Raw genomic sequence first — 18,131 nt, forward strand, 5'->3', positions numbered from 1 at the left:
GCAAACGAGACATATATAATTTCAGATTTATGGCATTCAACTCATTCAACCATTTACTCATAGGATATAAGTGAAGCACACGAGTAAATGAAAAACTACTCCAAAAAGATATAAGTGAAGATCAATGAGTAGCAAAATAATTATGTAGCTATATAAAGACTCTCTCTCATTAAAGAATTTCATATCTTGGCATTGTATTCAAGCAGTAAGAAAAACAAAATAAAATGACATTGCAAGGATAGCACAACTCATGTGAAGAAGCAAAAGCTTAGGCTCAACCGATACTAACCGATAGTTGTCGAAGAAGAAAGGTGGGATGCCTACGGGGCATCCCCAAGCTTAGATGCTTGAGACTTCTTGAAATATTATCTTGGGGTGCCTTGGGAATCCCCAAGCTTGAGCTTTTGTGTCTCCTTAATTCCTCTCATATCATGGTTTCTCTTTTTATCAAAAGCTTCATCCACAACAAACTCAACAAGAACTCGTGAGATAGGTTAGTATAAACCAATGCAAAACCTTATCATTTTCTACTGTAACGAATTACTGACATTATTATTCAACATTGAATACTAAATTCCTCTGCATATTTAATACTCCTATCATCAAATAGAATCATTAAACAAGCAAACATACGCAAACAATGCAACCATAACAGCAATCTGCCAAAACAGTACAGTCTGTAAAGAATGCGAGAGTAACAATACTTTCCTGACTCAAAAAATTATGAACTAAAATTCCCACTGTAATAAAATTTTCAGAGCTTAATATGCAAAAAGATTTAACGTTATACCATTCTCTGACTTTTCTAGGGAATTTTTAAAACAGCGGTAAACTTTCTGTTTTCAAATAGCAACATGTATACTTGCAAAACAAGCATGGCAAAGGCTATCCTTGACATTTTTATTGAAAATAAAGATGCAAAACATTAATCTAACTAACAGCAAGCAAAAACTAACAAAATAAAATTACGCTCCAAGCAAAACACATATCATGTGGCGAATAAAAATATAGCTCCAAGTAAGGTTACCGATGAACGAAGAAGAAAGAGGGGATGCCTTCCGGGGCATCCCCAAGCTTAGGCTCTTGGTTGTCCTTGAATATTACCTTGGGGTGCCTTGGGAATCCCCAAGCTTAGGCTCTTGCCGCTCCTTATTCCATAGTCCATCGAATCTTTACCTAAAACTTGAAAACTTCAACCACACAAAACTCGTAAGCTCTGTTAGTATAAGAAAATAAATCACCACTTAGGTACTGTACTGAACTCATTCTAAATTCATATTGGTGTTAAACCTACTGTATTCCAACTTCTCTATGGTTCATACCCTCCGATACTACTCATAGATTCATCAAAATAAGCAAACAACACATAGAAAACAGAATCTGTCAAAAACAGAACAGTCTGTAGTAATCTGTATCAAACGTATACCTCTGGAACCCCAACAATTATGAAATAAATTTCTGGACCTGAGTAATTTTTCTATTAATCATCTGCAAAAATAATCAACCTAAAAGCACTCTCCAGTAAAAAATGGAAGCTAATCTCGTGAGCGCTAAAGTTTCTGTTTTTTACAGCAAGATCACATAAACTTCACCCAAGTCTTCCCAAAGGTTCTACTTGGCACTTTATTGAAAAAAAAGCTATAAAACATGATCACTACAGTAGCATAATCATGTGGACACATAAAAATAGTAAGGATAAATATTGGGTTGTCTCCCAACAAGCTCTTTTCTTTAATGCCTTTCTAGCTAGGCATGATGAAATGATGCTCACATAAAAGATAAGAGTTGAAACATAAAGAGAGCATCATGAAGAATGTGACTAGCACATTTATGTCTAACCCACTTCCTATGCATAGGGATTTTGGGAGCAAACAACTTATGGGAAAAATAATCAATTAGCATAGGAAGGTAAAACAAGCATAGCTTCAAAATTTTCAACACATAGAGAGGAAACTTGATATTATTGCAATTCCTACAAGCATATGTTCCTCTCTCGTAACAATGTTTAGTAGCATCATGAATGAATTCAACAATATAACCAGCACCTAAAGCACTCTTTTCATGGTCTACAAGCATAGAAAATTTATTACTCTCCACATAAGCAAATTTCTTCTCATCAATAGTAGTGGGAGCAAACTCAACAAAATAAATATCATGTGAGGCATAATCCAATTGAAAACTAAAATCATGATGACAAGTTTCATGGTTATCATTATTCTTAATAGCATACAAGTCATCACAATAATCATCATAGATAGCAACTTTGTTCTCATAATCAATTGGAACCTCTTCCGAAATAGTGGAATCATCACTAAATAAAGTTGACACTCTTCCAAATCCACTTTCATATTCATCACAATAAGATTCAACATCCTCCAAAATAGTGGGATCAATTCTACCTAAAGTTGACACTCTTCCAAACCCACTTTCATCAATATAATCATCATAAATAGGAGGCATGCTTTCATCATAATAAATTTTCTCATCAAAACTTGCGGGACAAAAAATATCATATTCATCAAACATAGCTTCCCCAAGCTTGTGGCTTTGCATATCATTAGCATCATGGATATTCAAGGAATTCATACTAACAACATTGCAATCATGCTCATCATTCAAAGATTTCATGCAAAACATTTTATAGATTTCTTCTTCTAGCACTTGAGCACAATTTTCCTTACCATCATTCTCATGAAAGATATTAAAAAGACGAAGCGTATGAGACAAACCTAACTCCATTTTTTTGTAGTTTTCTTTTAGAAACTAAACTAGTGATAAAACAAGAAACAAAAAGATTCTATTGCAAGATCTAAAGATATACCTTCAAGCACTCATCTCCCCGGCAACGGCGCCAGAAAAGAGCTTGATGTCTACTACACAACCTTCTTCTTGTAGACGTTGTTGGGCCTGCAAGTGCACAGGTTTGTAGGACAGTAGCAAATTTCCCTCAAGTGGATGACCTAAGGTTTATCAATCCATAGGAGGCGTAGGATGAATATGGTCTCTCTCAAACAACCCTGCAACCAAATAACAAAGAGTCTCTTGTGTCCCCAACACACCCAATACAATGGTAAATTGTATAGGTGCACTAGTTCGGCGAAGAGATGGTGATACAAGTGCAAAATAGATAGTAGATAAAGGTATTTGTAATCTGAAATAATAAAAACAGCAAGGTAACAAGTGGTAAAAGTGAGCATAAACGGTATTGCAGTGGTAGGAAACAAGGCCTAGGGTTCATACTTTCACTAGTGCAAGTTCTCTCAACAATAATAACATAGATAGATCATATAACAAGCCCTCAACATGCAATAAACAGTCACTCCAAAGCCACTAATAGCGGAGAACGAACGAAGAGATTATGGTAGGGTATGAAACCACCTCAAAGTTATTCTTTCAGATCGATCTATAAAAGAGTTCGTACTAGAATAACACCTTAAGACACAAATCAACCAAAACCCTAATGTCACCTAGATACTCCATTGTCACCTCAAGTATCCGTGGGCATGATTATATGATATGCATCACACAATCTCAGATTCATCCAACCAACATAAAAGTACTTCAAAGAGTTCCCCAAAGCTACTACCGGAGAGTCAAGAACGTGTGCCAACCCCTATACATAGGTTCCCAATGTCACGAAACCCGCAAGTTGATCACCAAAACATACATCAAGTGGATCAATAGAATAACCCATTGTCACCACGGTTATCCCACGCAAGACATACATCAAGTGTTCTCATAAAAGACTCAATCCGATAAGATAACTTCAAAGGGGAAACTCAATTCATCACAAGAGAGTAGAGGGGGGGGGAAACATCATAAGATCCAACTACAATAGCAAAGCTCGGGATACATCAAGATCGTGCCATAGAGGGAACACGAGAGAGAACACGAGAGAGAGAGAGAGATCAAACACATAGCTACTGGTACATACCCTCAGCCCCGAGGGTGAACTACTCCCTCCTCGTCATGGAGAGCGCCGGGATGATGAAGATGGCCACCGATGATGGGTTCCCCCTCCGGTAGGGTGCCGGGAAGGGCTCCCGAGAGGTTTTTGGTGGCTACAAAGGCTTGCGACGGCGGAATTCCCGATCTATCTTCTGTTCTGGCAGTTTTTCAATACGTAGGTATATATGGGTGCAAGGGGTACGTCGGTGGAGCTTAGGGTGCCTCACGAGGTAGGGGGCGCGCCCTAGGGGGGTGGGCACCCCCCCACCCTCGTGGCCAGCTCCCGTATCTTCTGACGTAGAGTCTAAGTCTATCCAGTGGGTTTCCTTCCAAAAATAACTTCTCCAGTTGATTTCGTTCCGTTTCGACTCCGTCTGATATTCCTTTTCCTCGAAGCATTGAAATAGGCATAAAACTGCAAATCTGGGCTGGGCCTCCGGTTAATAGGTTAGTCCCAAAAGTAATATAAAAGTGTATAATAAAGCCCATAATCATTCAAAACACATAGTAATATAGCATGAATGCTTCATAAATTATAGATGCGTTGGAGACGTATCACCCATGCAAAAGTGCATTGGGGGAAGCTTGACACAGAAAAGCTGATAACTGAGGGGCCACCAGAGGGTAAGGAGCATCGCAAGCCTGAACTGTATTATGAAGGTGTAATGAAGGGTGCCTGCGTGGCAGCGGATAAGTGCACCAAAGACATTATATTTCCCTGAGGGCATTTTTGCCATCGTTTGTAATATGGGATAATGGCACTTTTATTATATGTTGCCTATTTGGTTTGAACATGTGTTCTTCCTTTGCGGCTGTTTATTGTATATAAATTTTGAGAGTTGGCCAGTCGTCAGCTTCAGCCCCCATGAGAGAATTACGGGGGTGTTCGGGGTATTTCTGAACACTCTTTATCCCATTGTTGGGTCCTTATAAGGAGGCGTTTCTCACCACGAACCAGGCAATCGTACTATAGGGCTTTACTACTCTCACTTAGCCATAGAAATTCGAGTATGGTCGGCGCAGCCCCTAGTGTCTGGAAGGCCGGACTAGGGGCTCTATTGGCGCCTGATCGGTAGACCGATCCATCGCAATCTGCATTTTATAGTGGCGTTATGCAGAATAAATCTTTAAGGATTTTGCAACCTCTCGAACAGCTGACCAGCTCTCGCCGCATCATGACAGTCGGTTTTCGGCTTTCTCTACTGAGGTGCTCGTCCGGCAGATCCGGGACACAATCACAGTAGTTCTTCCAGGCTACCTTAGCCGACGGAATGGAACATAAGGTACCAAAACATGGGAGCCGGGCAAACCCAACCAATGACCAAAGACATGATTCGGAGCTGATGCATATAGTGTTATAAGTTCGGGGTGCCGAGCGACCGAGAAGGTGGTCGGACTTTATTGCCGTACTGTGGAGCCCCTGGCATAACCGGGCGTAACACCAACCGTGGCTGCCACTTTTATGGCAAAGAGGCGTCGATGATAAACGATGACCGGTGCATGTTTAGTTAAGTCTATGCATTGCAGTAATATGATATGTGCATGCATATGAATGCGATTTATGATTATGAAAAAGAGATGGTTTTCTGGCGGAACCTGTGGTGGCCGGACTGGAGGGGGCTGTGAATGGATCGAAAGTGAATCCGAACTGCCGTCTACCTGCATGGTCCTGTCCTTGTGTGTCCGGGCTGACTTCACGCCGCCAAACCTATTCTGCATAAGAGTTAGTTTGTGAAGGTAAGTGAGCGGAGGGCGCTGAACGTCCTCCTGTGGTTGGTCCAAAGGTTCCTGATCGGACCCTGGTGACCTCAGCCGCTATTCGAGAAGCAGCCCAGACTCCTCAGTTAGTGTCCGGATAGTTGGATGTCATATCAAAATATTGGCAGGCATGCACGACTTGCTACTCTGGCAGCTGTATGATCTCTGCTTCTGAGGGCGGGGTTTGGCTCTGCATGCAGCGTGAGTGTATTACCGGTGCTAGCCTGATGATTTACCACATTGAATCTAGCCAACATTGTTCATCCTGTTAGCATACGGTGTGATACTGTATAGGGGGAATGCGCCGATGGCGCAGCCTTAGTTGGTTATCTGAAAACAACCGTTAGGGCGGCGGGCCAATGATCCTGGCCTTTGTGCCTGGCACCTTGTAGAAGGTGTTATTTGTACGCCCGCTTGGGCTTTTATTGTTTGAGGAGCCCCTGGACTGTTAGGTCTGGGGGTATGCAATTGAATTGCTGTGGCTTGTATGGTAGGGGGCGATCAGCCGTACTGTTGTGCTGGGGGAGGGGGGCTTTTGACTAAGCGCCTCCCCTCAGTGTTTCCGGCACACTCCCGGTTTCTTTACTTTGGAGATCTGGCATTCTCTATTAGTATGTTTTGTCATTCTTTTGGGAGTACCGTGAATTTCGCGCGGCTGATCGAGTTCATGGCTTGGGCCGAATAGGCTTATGTTGTTCCTTGTCCGTTGACCGGACTGGGATTTGCTGAACTTGATACCATCTTCCTTGATTTGCCATTTATGACCGTTGCACCGGGGCTTGAGGCTGCTTCTTCGTGTATCCTTCTTGCTGGTTTGGATCGTAGTGGTGTGCGGACGTCGGGTTGTGTGCCTTTGATTTTCCTCCTTAGGTTGAGGTAGCCGCATGTGCCCTTTGTTAGGGCGGTCGAGTCCATACTTCTCAGTGGCCAGGATCTTGGTCCACCGTTCTATTAGCAAATCATGTTCGGCCTTAAGCTGATCTTGCTTCCTTTGCAGACTCTTTGCAATGGCTATGAGTCGTCGCCTAAAGCCAACTTGTTCCACCGGGTCTTCAGGCACGCCAAATTCTTCATTGTCGAGGCTTACTTCATCTTCGGAGGGGGGTGTATTGTTGTTTCTCTCCAAGTATCCCACCATGGCCTGTACGGCCTACTTGATGGTCGGCTTATCAGGACTGTATTCCTCTTCAGTACTATACGGATCATCTCCGGGACCGGTATTGATGTGGCGGGGCATGGAGTGGCGTCGGAGACGCCCATATTTTGCTTTTCCTCCCGAGGAGTTGTCCTCGACTACCTCGTCGCCGTTGGTTTCTTTCGGAGTGTCCACCATGTATATATCGTTTGAAGAGGTGGCTATCCACTGCCCTATGAGCGATGGCTCATGTATGTCTCCTACATCGTCGCCCATACCGTCGATGTCTTCGAAGTCAAAGTTGAGCACGTCGGTTAAATCATCGATCGTGGCTACAAAGTGGGTTGTGGGTGGGCAGCGAATCCCTTCGTCGCCTACTTCCCAATCAAGCCGGACATAGTTCGGCCCAGAGCCTCCTGACAAAGAGAGAGACTTCAATGAGTTTAGCATGTCTCCAAAGGGCGAGTGCTGAAAGATGTCCGCGGCGGTCAACTCCATTACCGGAGCCCAGCCTAGCTCGCCTGGCTCGAGAGTGAGAGGACCAGGACCAACAGCCGGATATGAGTCCTGGGGCCCATGGTTACAGGCCTCCACAGAGGTGAGACCCGCGTTCGGCTCCACCGCCGATAAGTGTGCGGCCCTGCGGGGCGGGGTCCAGCCCTCCGTACGTAGGCAATGCAACCTGCCCTGGATTTAGATCCAGGGCTGCCTCGGGGAGAATGTCTCGGGCATTGTCCGACAGCAGGTCTAGGCCGTGCTCGTCGTGGCTGTCCGGCGCTCCTGGCGCAGGCTCGAATCCGTCGAAGATCAAATCTCCGCGGACATCTGCCGTGTAGTTCAAGTTTCCGAACCGGATCTGGCGGCCAGGGGCGAAGCTGTCAATCTGATCCAACTGGCCAAGCGAATTAGCCCGTAGTGCGAAGCCGTCGAACACAAAGATCTGTCTGGGGAGAAGAGTCTCACCCCTAGACCGTGTCTTTGACGATTCAAGACGCCATCAAGCCTCGAAGCAACGACACAGAGGAACTCTCAATGAAAGAACCAATGTCGGTGTCAAAACTGGCGGATCTCGGGTAGGGGGTCCCGATCTGTGCGTCTTAGGCTGATGGTAACAGGAAGCAAGGGGCACAATGTTTACCCAGGTTTGGGCCCTCTTGATGGAGGTAGAACCCTACTTCCTGCTTGATTAATATTGAAGATATGTGGAATACAAGAGTAGATCTACCACGAGAGCGTAGAGGCTAAACCCTAAGAGCTAGCCTATGATGGTATGGTTGTAATTGTGATCGGCCTTCTAAGGACCATGCTCTCCGGTTTATATAGACACCAGAGAGCTAGGGTTTACATGGAGTTGGTTACAAGGGAGGAAACATAATATCCGGGTCACCAAGCTTGTCTTCCACGCAAAGGAGAGTCCCATCCGGACACGAGCCGAAGTCTTGAGTCTTGTATCTTGATGCTTTCACAGTCCGGACGATGTATATAGTCCGGCTGTCCGGATACCCCCTTATCCAGGACTCCCTCAGTCGTCGAATATAACACCAGCCCATTTCTCTTTCGGCCCATGTATGGCCCACGATGTCTTTCAGCCCACATGAGGCCTTCGTATCTTTAGGCTCTTTAGAGGCCCACGGTGATTCTAGCCCATAATGAACAGTAACTTTATTTGTACCCATTAATGGCCTGTGATTCACATGGGCCGTTTCCAGCCCATGTTAGCTTTCGGCCTATTGACGGCCCATACGTTCTTGGGCTCCTTTTCGGCCCTAGATTACTTCCGGCCTGTTACTGGCTTGTTCCCCTAATGGGCTAAATTCGGCCCATGGCAAGAGTCGGCCCGTTTCTGGCCTGTTAACCCGTTGCGCCATTTCCAGCCCGTGTTAGCCTTCAGCCTATTGACGGCCCATACGTTCTTGGGCTCCTTTCCGGCCCTCGATTATTTCCGGACCGTTACTGGCCTGTTCCCCTAATGGGCCAAATTCGGCCCATGGCAAGAGTCGGCCCGTTTCTGGCATGTTAACCCGTTGCGCTGTTTCCAGCCCGTCCTATATTTTGTCCCATTAACGACCTGTTATGCCTGTGACAGAATTAAGCCTTTGATGTCCTTCGGCCTATTAACGGCCCATTATCGTACTGGGCCGATACCAATTTGCCCGTTTACGGCCCATGTAGACCCATTTATCTGATGACCCAAGGCCCACCGATTCTACGGCCCTAATGGAGGCCCATTTATCGACGGCCCGTAGGAGACCCATGGATCCTATGGCCCGTATATGGCCCATGGTTGTTGCGGCCACTAACAAACCAGGGAAAAGGAAGACTAGGAAATAAATAAGGCCGAAACTAACACTAGACTATTAAGGCGAATGCACAGATTACATCCACTCGGCATCAAAGATCGCCACTAGTGCAAATATGGGGAACACCCTACACTATACAAAAATGGCTTGCTATTTTCTTCAGCCGGTGGCTGCACGTTAAGAACAAATTTTGTATCGCACCAAAACAAATTACAACTATATAACAAAAGGAAGGTTAGCATAAAACTTAACAGTCTAGCAGATAAATGCACCACCAGAAGTTCACAAGCTCAGTTCATTTGACCTGACTGTTATGTTTTCATGTTGTATTGTCCAATGGAGCACCATAACCCTCGCCTTCATTTTTCCTAGGCTCCTGAACAACATAGCAAATGTCTGATAGTATGGTTTCAAAACCATGCATATCTTGACGTCATCGAACAATGTCTCTCCTTGTTTCACAAAGGGTCTGTGTTAGGGAATGGACTTGTGTCTGGAGCGCAGATACAACATTGCTTTGAGCTTGCATATCTTGATCATGAGGCAGTTTGGACGAGATTGCCTTAACAACCAACCCAGTATTACGCAGGAACGTGCTTTTGGCACTGTTAGTGGACAGGTACTGACCCACTGCAGCAAGAGCTGACATTGCGGTTATAGTTGCCTCACCACCTTCAGAAGGTGGCGGTTCCACCATTTTTTCCATAGCTCGCTGAAAAGTTGAGTTTTTACATTAGTAGTACTAGAAGTGAAGATATTAAGGAGGCAGCAAAACCAAACAAAATAGCTTTGGTCTATATACAGAAGTTATTCTGGTGAACCCATGTAAAATATTAGTTGTATTTTATTGCAAAGTACATAATAAAACCAGGTTCCAAACATATGACCATGTACCATCGCTAAAGTATTGTCTATTTATTCACATTGTATTGAGGGCTAAGGATAAAGAGAAGAAGTTTATAATACGGTAAGCATAGTACGACATCATTCATATCACAAAACAAATGAGAACAGACAAACAGGCAATTGTAACATTGTGTGGGCAAGTCCAGCACGGAACTAGATTACAGGTCAAGATCAAAGGAACATCACTCCTCTCTTTTAAACCTTGTAAGGTGCAATGATACGCTAAGACAATTGTGTATAAAATTGAAAAGAGTAATAGACATTGGCTGCAAACCATGCAGTTCAAGGCACAAGTCAGAGTAAGTAGTAGTTAAAAGGCATGAGGATTAAGGACTTACAACAGCGGCTTTGACTGGTGTAGTCATGCCCTTCTTCTTGCTGGTGTGACAGTCCTTGAAGATTTCCACAACATTTGGTTCAGGTACTTTTTGGTCCTTGCGGGCTTTCCTCTGCATTTTGAACAAGTCAATATAGATCTGATAATATGGTACAGCGAAAAGAGTGAAACAACACCTAATTATAAGAGCCTCGCAGTGTGAAATATAGCTACGAGATCCTGTCGTCTGCTGGAATTTCACTTTCGTACGGTTGGCCTTGTTCTTTGAATAGTTCACCTACAAGAAGACAGATTTGTGTGGCACATGCGTAAATAGGACTTCAACATGTGATCTGATCACATATATATAATGTACCTGATACTTTGGATCAGACCAGTGTTTAACAAGGCCCCTCCAGTCTTCATCCGATATATTTTCCACTGGAGATGTTTGGGAAAGTTCATTGTTAGCCTTGCCTTCAAAGTGAGTTTTCCTCAAGTTATACCGATCGTGTCACAGAGCAGACTTGAAAACATGGGTGCAAGCTTGACTGGTTGCATCATCTTGGCTATCCAACTTGAACCTCATCTGTTGAAAATTATGGGAGTCTCATTATCAGCAACCTAGAAAGTATGGGACGGAGCAAGACGATATTACTAGTTTCCATACATAACCATACTTACAGATAAATGTTCGAGGAAGGTGTCGAACTGGGTTTCGTCTTTGCCATTCCTGTACTGAATCCATGTTGGGAGGATACGTACATGACACCTAACGGCAACCGCTACCTCTGATACTAACTTGGCCGACTCTATAGCATCACATGGCCTTTTTAGACCTGCCTCAAAACGGATCTCCATTCTTCCTCCTCTAGATTTAGTTAACCTATCAAGCATTATCCATGATGTTTGTTTCCTCTTGCGCCTAGGTGCTAGTCCAACAATGAACATAGGAAGTGTTAGTGTACATGAAACTGTGAGACTACATATAAAGAAGCATGCAACTGTAACTTGACTCCAGCAACTACCTTCTTGCTGTTGAAGCTCACAAGGTTCATCTGATATTGCCAACTCGTCTTGTGTCAAGAGTGCTTGGGAAGTAGTGTCAGGTGGCAAGGGAGCTTGGGAACGTGCTGCTAGCTCAGTTGACGCACGAGTAACTCGTGCAGCTGGTAGTACTGTGGTAGGTGTTGCAAGAACTAGGGATGTCTCTACTTGTTTGGTGGTAGCTATTTGTTTTTGTTTGGCTTTTTTGCAGCTCGTGTAGCATGGGATGCCCTATTTGTAGAATTTCCCGCTGGACTTTGACCTTCTATTTCACCATTAGTACCAGCAGAATCTGCAGGATTCATCCGCTTCTCATTCCCTTCCATTATGTGTTTCTTCCTCTTTCTCTGTGCCATGTTAAGTCAAGCCGACAAGAAAAACGAATAACAATTTAGTTCTTTAGAACAAATTGATGTGTGATGCAGACGAACTGAACTTTGATGTTAGACAACCACATGATAGGAGGATGTAATATGTACGAAAAACAGGACTAAAGAGATAACCAGAACTATGATGTGTAAACTAAGCAGAAGACATTTCACAAAATTAGAAGCAATGCAATGGAAGGTAGACACCATATGAAAGATGCTACAAATATCGCTCTGCCAAGTTAACAGTGTCTCATCCTAAATGGCGTTTAAACAAATGTGAAGTAGTACAAGAAATAAATCATATGCAAGATGCAAACAACATCACACTACCATGTTAGAGGTCTCTCGTCATTAGTGCCATTGCATATTCACAGCTTATGATGTGTAAACTAAGGAGAAGGCATTTCAACAAATTAGAAGCAATGAAAGCTAGACACCATATGAAAGATGCAACGAATATCACTCTACCAAGTTAAAACTGTCTAGTCATAAGTGCCATTTCAACAAATTAGTAGTACAAGCTAGAAAAGAATGCGAGATGTAACCTATATCACACTCCAAAGTCAAACGTGTCTTATGATAAGTGATTCTTGCAGGTTACACAACAGTAGTAATTTGATGTAAGAACATGGTGTTATAGACAGATATTGTATGTTCTAGAAATAGGAACACATGTCTTATTCAAGTATAATGTGTATAGTAAGCAGATGGAATTCAACAAAATTAGAAGCAATACAAGCTAGACATCACACATAACATGCAACCACATATAACAGTGCCAAGTTAGAGGGAGCACCGGTGATGGTGCACTAGGGGAGATGTGCTCATCATAAACACAGCTTTGTTGAGTGTCTATGCATGTGTTGTCTTGGAAACCATCTTGGGGGTGTGGAGGAGTAGAAACTGTAGAGGCCCTCCGTTCGGAAGGAGCACCTTTATCCACTGCCTTGCTAACTTCCTTCCACTTTATTGATTTTGAATTGTCAAGTAAAACCGACAAGAAAAAGCAATAAAATTCTCTCTTCAGAACTCATTCATGCAAGATACTGGCAATCACTACTTTGATGTAAGGCAAACACATGATACCAGGATGGAATATGTACGAAAAACAGGACGGCATGGCATGTTCACAACTGTTTGTGTAAACTAAGCAGAAACCATTCCAAGAAATAAGAAGCAATGCAAGCTAGACACCACATGAAAGATGCAACCAATATGACTCTGCCAAGTTATAAGCGTCCCATCATAAATGGAATTTCAACAAATTAGAAGCAGCACATGCTATAAATCATATGAAAGATGCAACTAATATCGCACTGCATATACTAAAGGTGTCTCATCATATTGATCGATGCGGGATACAAAAACAAACAATAGTTTTATGTAAGGACATGCTTAATAGACAGATCTACTATGTACTAAATACAGGAAGGCATGTCACATTAACAGGTATAATGTGTAAGCTAAGCAGACTAGCAGATGCAGTTTAACCAGATTGGAAGAATTACAATCTAGACACCATATGCAACATGCAACCACATATCACGCTGCCAAGTTAGAGCAATCACCTGCGATGCTAGTGTAGGGGAAATGTTGTAATCAACTACAGAGCTACATTCACTATCTTCATCAAGCATTGTTGTTTCTTGAGAATCATGTCGGGAGGTTGATGCTGCATTCTTTAAATGAGGAGTAGTCCACTTGCTTGCCTGCCTCATCATAAGTGATTGATGACAGATACACAAGAACATTAGTTTGATGTAAGAACATGGTTAATACACAGATGTACTAGTATGTACCAAAAACAGAAAGGCATGTCATATTCAAAGGTATAATGTGTAAGCGAAGAAGATACAATTTAACCAAATGGGAAGCAATACAAGCTAGAAATCCGGCTGGAGTGGTGAGCATGATCATCTAGGACCTGAGAGCCTGGTGTGAGGCGGGCTACTTCGCCACCTGTCGGGGGTTGGATACGACATAGGATGGCTTATCATGGTGGGAGCGAGTAGAACGTCGCCGATGCCTGGAAGCGGGATGAGGCGAAGACATGCACGCCGGCGGATCTTACCCAGCTTCAGGGCTCTCCTAGGAGATAACACCCCTACTGCTGCTCTGCGGGGTCTCCGCATGATCACTCAAGCAAGGTGACTACAATGGTGCTCCTAGAGCTGTTTCGGGAGGCAGGAGAGAGCAAGGCTAGTTCTCTCCCCCCGTGCTATCTGGTCTATCTCTATTCAGGTCCGAACCCTTTGCATGGGTGCCCCGGGGGGTTTATATAGGCCTACCCCCCGGGGGTACAATAGTAATGCGGCTGGGCGCGGGTCCCAGCCGTCTGTCTCTCAGGCCACCGTCCTTCCTGCCGTCTTCTGGGGCCCGCCGACTGGCGGGTCCCGCGGACAGGCTTGGTACTGTAGCGACACTCCCGATGACGCAGGCTTGGTCATCGGGTCGTGGCAACAGTGCCGCCGTCTATCGAGCGACCACAGTCGCCATTCCCCATCTTATCTGGTTAATGGCACGTGGGGCCCTGGGGAGGAGTCGGCCGACTCCGGGGAGGCCGACTCCCACAAGTCCGTCTTCGGGTACCCAGGCCGCCTTCGGCCCTCCCACTGACAGGCGGCCCCACCGCCTTCGGGTCGTACAGGCCGGCATCATGGGCACAGTGTACTATGCACTGTGGCTGAGGTCAGGGCAAGCATGGCAACAGTGCCGCGCCTCGCCGGAGATCTTCCAGCGATACGGCTCACTGTAGCCATGCCGGCCCCTCGTGAGCAGGGGGGAATGGCCACGCCGTGACCGTACCCCGTATCGTACTTCGGGATGAGGGAGGAGTCTTGGGCTGACTCTCCATAGTCGGCCTCCTTGGAGGTCGCCAGCTTGGAGTCGGCCTCTCTGGAGGTCGCCAGCTCGGAGTCGCCGTCTGGGACTCGGCTTGAGGGGCGCGGCCTGCCCCGATGTCTTGAAAGGTCTTGGGGCTCGGGTTAGCGTACCCGTGGCCCATTACTCCGACAGTAGTCCCCGAAGCTGGTGAAGCCCGGTGGTCGCTGCATTGTGGGGCTCCAACAGCTTCAATCTTTATAAGTGCAGACTCTGGGACTCGGCTGCCATCTTCCCTTGGGCCGGCTGTCGGAAGTCGGAGTTTCGGCGGAGAGCCTCAGTTCAAAAGTCGCGGCAGGAAACCAGGCGGCGTGCCTGATACGCCTCCCTACTGCCATCAAGGCGGTCCTATCACGTGGCGCCACGTGGGGAGAACAGTCTGCCTGCCCACGCACGCGACGGGACGGGCCGTCAGGCGGGGCCCGCCACTACCGCGCCTCGGCATACGAACGGATCCGTTACGGCCGTGGACGGTTGGTTTCCCCACGTCGTTACTGCGTGCAGTAACTTCGTGGGGTAAATCGTGGGGCGGTGTGGGACATCGTGCGCAGTTAATCCCACGCCCGCCCCCTCGGCTTCTCAGCCCGCTGGGCTATAAGTAGGCGGGGGGAAGCGGAGCGGCACAGCTCGCGCGCCCTTCTTCCCTGCTCCCCTGCCCCATCTTGCTTTCTCTCCTTCCTTCCTCCGCCGTCGAGCCAGAGCACACCATACCGCGGCGATGAGCTCTTCCTTCGCCGCGGCCCCTGCCGTGCGCTCCGGCGTGTGGGACGGCTCGGAGGTAGAGGAAGAACACATCGAGTTCCTCCGCCGAACACGTCGTCTTCCCAGCGCGGACCTCGTGCGCGCCCGTGCCGCGCCGGAAGAGGGCGAGCGGGTCGTCTTCCGCTCGCACCTTATGCGCGGCCTGGGGCTGCCGGCGAGCGGCTTCTTCCGCTCGTTCCTGGAGTTCCACAGTCTTCAGCCGCACCACCTCACACCGAACACGATGGTGCTGCTCTCCGCCTTCGCCACTCTGTGCGAAGGTTTCCTCGGCCTTCTCCCCACCATCGAGCTGTGGGGGAATTCTTCTCTTCTAAGCTCGGAACGCACATCGCCGGCGTGTCGGCTCAGTGCGGCGCCTTCATCGCGATGCGGCGCTCGACGGCCGACAATCCCTTTCCTCCCATCGCGCTGATCAAGTCGGTGAAGATGTGGCAGCGCTCATACTTCTACATGAAGAACCTCGCCTCCGACGGCGACTGGGTCAACCTGCCGCCCTACAACGCCACTCCCCTGACCGGGAGGCTCCCCAGCTGGTCCCACAGAGTCAAGTCGCTGTCTCTCGCTGGAGCCGCCGTCGTAGCGCGACTTCGAGTCTTGATACAGTCGGAGCGACTCGTCGGGGCCGACTTGCTGGCCGCCTTCGTAGCGCGCCGAGTTCTCCCGCTCCAAGGCCGGCCTCACCTGATCTGTCAGATGAGCAGCCTCCGAGACCCAAGTCGGATGAGCACCAAGGAGATGCCCCGCAAGGAGGTGGCAAATATGGTGAATTACATCGTGCACTGCGAGTACGAGGAGGACTGGCAGTTCGACAAGGAGCCGTACTCGCGCGACAACCCTCCACCAGTGGTAAGTTGCGTCTTCCTATTGTTTTGTCTTTTTTCCTCAGCCGACTCCGGCTTCTGACTCTTGTCGGCTTTTTCTGAACCAGAATCCTCTTATGCAGCCTGCCGCTGGCGCCACGAGACAGCCCCGCGAGTATGTCCCCGACCGCGCGGAGAGTGACGTCAACGACCCCGACTTGGGGGCGGCGGCAATGGAAGCCGACGCCGAAGGCGGGGGAGGAGGAGCGGAAGGCGACTTCAGGCCTTCGGCCACTTTCGACGACTGGCCTGACGACGACGCCGAAGGGGAAGTCGCCCCGCGCCACCAGCCGAAGGTCGGCTCCTCCGCCGGCCAGGGCGGCGCGAAGAGGCGTCACACCGGGCGGAGTGCGCCCGGCGGCAAGTTGAAGAAGCTTAAGGGGGCGGCCGCCGCGACCAGACGGGAGGAGGCGGCCGCGAAGGCCAACCGCTTTCGAAGGGAAGTGAGAAGGCCACCGCTAGTATCCGCGTAAGTCTTCATGCTCTTTTATTTTCTTGGTTGAATCTCGTCCGAGTCTTTGTTTATGTACTCCCTCCGATCTTCTCCAGGGCCCCTCTTTCCCTTGAGAGAGTCGTCGTCCCCTCTGTCATGGGGTCGGCGGAGACGTCCGCCAATACTCGGCGGGCCGACCCCGCCGCCGCCCTTCGGGAGGCGACGGAGCGAAATGCGCGGGAGAAGAGCGAGGAGGAGGAAGCCGAACGTCAGGAGAAGGCGGAGGCCGGCAAGGCGGCCGCCTCCATCCAGAAGGAGCTGGAGGATGCCGAGGCTACCCTCGCAGCGAGACAGCGTGCTGAGGAGGCTGCGCGTCGCCGATCAGCGATGCTCGTCCCCCCACTATCATCTGCGCCGCCACCTCCGGAGTTCACGGGGCAAACCGGAGGGGCCGGCACCGAGGACCCCATCGTGGAGAAGGAGGGCGGCGATGTTTCTATGTCGGACACCCTCGTGCCACCACCACCGCCTCCACCGCCGTCTGGGAGGCCGCACGGCAAACAGCCGGTGGATCCGTCGGAGCCACCGGCCATGGACGAGGCTAAAGCGCGACTGCTTCTCCAAGTCGCCTCGCCGGTGCGTCGCCGTCTTAAGAGGGCGACCTCGGCGCCGCGTCCTTGGGAGACCGGCGAGGGCCGAGGGCGACGCCCTTCAAGCCTGCACCAGGGCGCATCTGGCCGCACGAACGGCCGTCCGAGTAAGTTTCTTTCCCTTTGGATTCTTGTTTGTTTCTCTGTGGGGGCGCACCAGCGCACCCACTGGGTGTAGTCCCCGAGTTCCAGGCCGGCTGCTGAGCAGGCGGTTCAGAACTCCCTCTGGTGAGTTCCAAACACTAACTTTGTCTTCAATGATTCATTGCAAGAGTATCACAACCTCCGCGCCACTGCCTTCAACCGCAGTGTCGAGGAGCTGAACAAGCGGGCTGCCGACTTGTCGGAAAGCCGGAGTAAGTTCTTCTTCTTCGCGGGGGCGCGCTGGCGCACCCGCGGGCTGTAGTCCCCGAGATTCGGGCCGACTGCTGAGCAGTCGGGCCGGATCTTCCCGGCGATCTTTTTTGCTAATGACTTATTTTGTCTCTTCTTTGTTCCTCAGAAGCCAATGCCGTTCTTCAGGAGCAGCTGGGCGAGGCCAATACCGCCCGTCGTGCCAAAGAGGAGGAGTGTGGCAAGCTCGCCACGGAACGCGACCTGCTGGCGGCGCAGCTGGCCGAGCAGAAGGAGTTGCTCAAGAAGGCAAAGGACGAGGCCGAGAAGAGGGAGACCGCACTCCTGGCCGAGTTTGAGAGTGAACGTTCCTCCTGGACTGACAGGGAGGCGATGCTGACCTCCGGCTTCCACGAGATGGAGGATATCGTT

This window comes from Triticum dicoccoides, chromosome 4B (genome assembly GCF_002162155.2).
Source record: "Triticum dicoccoides isolate Atlit2015 ecotype Zavitan chromosome 4B, WEW_v2.0, whole genome shotgun sequence".
In the NCBI taxonomy this organism is placed as follows: domain Eukaryota; kingdom Viridiplantae; phylum Streptophyta; class Magnoliopsida; order Poales; family Poaceae; genus Triticum; species Triticum dicoccoides.